The 4,219-nt window shown below is 39.1% G+C and overlaps 1 non-coding gene across 1 annotated transcript; it reads left to right on the top strand.

Moving 5' to 3' along the window:
- The first annotated feature begins 2,618 nt into the window (after positions 1 to 2,618).
- On the top strand, positions 2,619 to 2,725 carry LOC126021551 (U6 spliceosomal RNA). The gene has a single exon (XR_007500057.1). It is a non-coding gene; the product is annotated as a U6 spliceosomal RNA (small nuclear RNA).
- The last annotated feature ends 1,494 nt before the right edge of the window (positions 2,726 to 4,219 follow it).

Here is a 4,219-nt window from a genome sequence, read left to right as displayed (position 1 = left end):
TTCCTTCCTTCCTTCTTTCCTTCCTCCTTCCTTCCTTCCTTCCTTCTTTCCTTCCTCCTTCCTTCCTTTCTTCCTTTCTTCCTTCCTTCCTTCCTTCCTTTCTTCCTTCCTTCCTTCCTTCCTTCCTTCCTTTCTTCCTTCCTTTCTTCCTTCCTTCCTTCCTTCCTTCCCTCCTTCCTTCCCTCCCTTCTTCCTTCCTTCCTTCCTTCCTTCCTTCCTTCCTTCCTTCCTTCCTTCCTTCCTTCCTTCCTTCCTTCCTTCCTTCCTTCCTTCCTTCCTTCCTTCCTTCCTTCCTTCCTTCCTTCCTTCCTTCCTCTTTATATGTTTTTCTTAAGAATTTTATTTTATTTTTTTTGGTTTTGGGGCCACACCTGACTGTGTTCAGGGGTTACTCCTGGCTATCTGCTCAGAATTCGCTCCTGGCAGGCATGGGTGACCATATGGTATGCCAGGATTTGAACCATCATTGGCCCTGGGTCAGCCACTTGCGAGACAAACTTCCTACTGCTGTGTTATCTTTTCGGCCCCCTTTCTTAAGGAGTTTTTTTTGGGGGGGTCACACCCAGCAGTGCTCAGGGGTTACTCCTGGCTCTCTGCTCAGAAATTGCTCCTGGCAGGCTCGGAGGACTATATGGAATGCCGGGATTCAAACCACTGTCCTTCTGCATGCAAGGCAAACGCCCTACCTCCATGCTATCTTTCGGGCCCCTTTTTCTTAAGGATTTTTTTAGGCTAATTTTCACATGACAAAGTCCACTTTTTTTTTTTTTTTTTACTAATCTTTATGTATTTATCCAATTGTGTAGCCACCATGGTGACTGGGATTTAGAATATTTTCTTGACCCCAGTTAAGATTTTCATGTCTTTATTGGGGCCCATTGCATTTCTTCCTCATCTCCAGACAACCACAGATTGACTTTATTTCTCGTGGATGTCACGTTCTCAGGCAAGGGTGGTATGTGACTTGTGTGAGGTGCTTCTGTTCAGCATCGGGTACCAGAGTACATTAAGCTGTAGAACATCTAAGTGCTTTGTTTTTAATGAGAAATATTCTTTGTTGCATGGAGTGGGGGGGCTTGTTTCCCCACCCATTTGGCAGTGGGCATGGAGGTTCACAATGTAATTGCGTAAAAGTAGTTCTGAGTATCTGTGGGTATGTTTCGTGAGTACACAAACACTTTCAATTTCTTTGAACAGACACCTAGGAATAAACCATTAGGTTCTAAGATAAATCCATGTTAAATATTTTCAGGATTGCTCTGCTATTTCGCAGAGTGACTATCATTGGTTTATACTATCAACAATGACCAGAAGTAAGAATCACTCCATTTCCTCCCCAAACTTTGTACCGTCCAACAGTTTGGGTATGGAGCTCCAGCAAGTGGATAGTAGTTGTTCCTCATCATTCTTATTTATATTTACCGAATGACTAATAGTATTGAACATTGGCCACTTTGTACCCCTTCTTTGGGAAAAAAAATTATACCCTAATCTCTTGCCTATTTTTAACTGGACTAATTATCTTCTTGGAATCGAGTTGTTAAGTTCTTTATGCTCTGGACATAATTATTTTTAGAATATATGATTTGCAAATGTTTTCTGTCATTGTGTGGCTTGCCTTTTTATTATCTTAATGGTCTATTTTGAAGTGAAAAACTTCTAATTTTAATTAAGTTGAAGTTATCCACTTTTTCTCCCATCATTTACACTCTGGGTAGTGTGTCTCAGTTTTTTTTGTCTAGAAGAATCAGGCCACTTCAATTCACTCTTGTTTTTTCACTGTATTTCTTGCCTTCATTTTGACATTTGGGCCCATGATACATCCATAAGGAGCATTTCTGTGGCCTACTCTATCTAAACACCTGTTCCTTTCCTGTCACAAGGCATCCACAGGTATGTTGGGCATTTTTGTCATGCTTCCAGTTCCAAATTTGTTGTCCTGTCAGGAAGAGGATATGCACTACCTTTAACTGTCACACTCTCCATGGAAACATTTATTGGATTATACACCTCCACCTGGACAGGAAAATTCCTCTTCACTCAGATCTGAGTCCAAAGAGCTCTCTAAGAGATCTCTCTCATATTTTGTTCAAAATATGACCTGGGGACTCCACAGTGACACTATGGAAAGAAAGAAGAGATAAAAGGGGACTCATTGCCCTGCCTCATGCATACATCTGACAAACAATACTTGCTGTGAATTTTGGAAGATATGTTCCTAGGTGTGCAGAACCCTAACCCTAATCCTGATCTGTGATTTCTTTTTTTTTTTAACTTTTTTAAGCACTATGGTTATAAAATTTTTCACTGTTGGGTTTTAGTCACACAATGTACAACATCCTTTATCAGTACACCCTTCCCACCACCAGTGTCTCCTGTTTCCCCTCCCAATCTTGCCTTGCACTAGAGCAGGCAAATAGAAATAGTTTCTCTCTCTTTCAAGCTCGCCACAAAGCGGTGAGTGTAGCTAGGCTAGAGGAAGGTCTACTAGGATAATAATAGTTGGAATTGATTGCTCTGGACAAGACTGGGCACTGAAAGTGGAGAAACTAATAGGCAAGGGACCCTCCATTGATAATACTGACTTGTGATTATTTTTTTATTAGAAAACAAGTGGAATGCTCACTTAGGCAGCTCATATACTAAAATTGGAATGATACAGAGAAGATTAGCATGGCCCCTGAGCAAGGATGACATGCAAATTAGTGAAGTGTTCCATATTTTTAACACAATAATTGTGGAAGTCCTCAACATGGTCCTGTTAACATTTGATAGGTCAACCAGACTGAAACCCAACAAAAATATACAATCCCTGAAAAGAGAAATGGAAGAAAGAGGCCTAGTGTATATATATATATATAGTGTGTGTATATATAATATATATATATATATATATATATATATATATATATATATATATATAACATTCTTCTCCAATTCACCTGGGTCATTCTCCAGGATAGACCACATGCTGTCACATAAAACATACCTTCATAAAATCAAGAGGATAGAAATTTTTCAGGCTACCTTTGCTGACCACAAGGCTCTGAAATTAGATGTGAACTACAAAAGGACACAGAAGAAAACGTTAGCAACTGGAAATTAAACAGCCTGCTACTGAACAACTAGTGGGTCTGAGATGAACTCAAAGAGAAAATCAAAACTTACCTGGAAACAAATGACAATAAGGACACAAACTATCAGAATCTATGGGACAAAGCAAAAGCTTTGCAAGCACACATCAGGAAGGAAGAAGGGGCATACCTCAATAGCCTAATGATGCAGCTCATAAAATTAGAAAATGATCAACAAAAGGAACCAAAAATAGGGAGACAGAAGGAAATCACAAAGCTTAGAGCAGAAATCAATGAAGTGGAAACCCAAAAAACAATCTGAAAGATCAATGAAAGCAGAAGTTGGTTCTTTGAAAAAATAAACAAGATCGATAGACCATTGGTAAAACTCACAAAGAAAGAGAAAGAGAAACTTGATAATCTGTATCAGAAATGAAAAGGGGGAGATCACTACAGATATTGCAGAGATTCAAAGGGTAATCAGAGACTACTTTGAGAGACTCTATGCCACCAAATATGAGAATCTGGAAGAAATGGATAAATTCTTGGACTCCTATAACCTTCCACGGTTGAATAAGGAAGATGTAGCATATCAAAACACCCTCATCACCATTGAGGAAATTAAAACGGTAATCAAATGTCTGGCCCAAAACAAAAGCCCAGGCCCAGATGGATTTATTAATGAATTCTTTCAAACCTTTCAAGAGGAACTACTACCAATCCTGGCCAGGCTCTTTTATGAAATTGAAAAAATGGGTACACTTCCAAATAGCTTCTATGAAGCCAACATCACCTTGATACCAAAACCAGACAGAGATGCTGCCAAAAAGGAAAATTACAGACCAATATCTCTGATGAACACAGATGTTAAGATTCTCAACAAAATCCTGACAAACAGGATCCAATGCCTCATCAAGAAGATCATTCACTACAATCAAGTAGGTTTCATCCCAGGAATGCAAGGATGGTTTAACATCTGGAAATCTATCAGCATAATACACAACATCAACAAGAAAAATAAAAATCAGAAGATCACATCAATAGACACAGAATAAGCATTTGATAAGGTCCAACACCCATTCCTGATAAAAACTCTCAGCAAGATGGAAATAAAAGGAACCTTTCTCAATATAGTTAAAGCCATC

Source organism: Suncus etruscus, chromosome 10 (genome assembly GCF_024139225.1).
Source record: "Suncus etruscus isolate mSunEtr1 chromosome 10, mSunEtr1.pri.cur, whole genome shotgun sequence".
Lineage (NCBI taxonomy): Eukaryota > Metazoa > Chordata > Mammalia > Eulipotyphla > Soricidae > Suncus > Suncus etruscus.
Note: the sequence above shows the minus strand (reverse complement) of the source record. Positions and strands in the feature narration are given on the sequence as shown.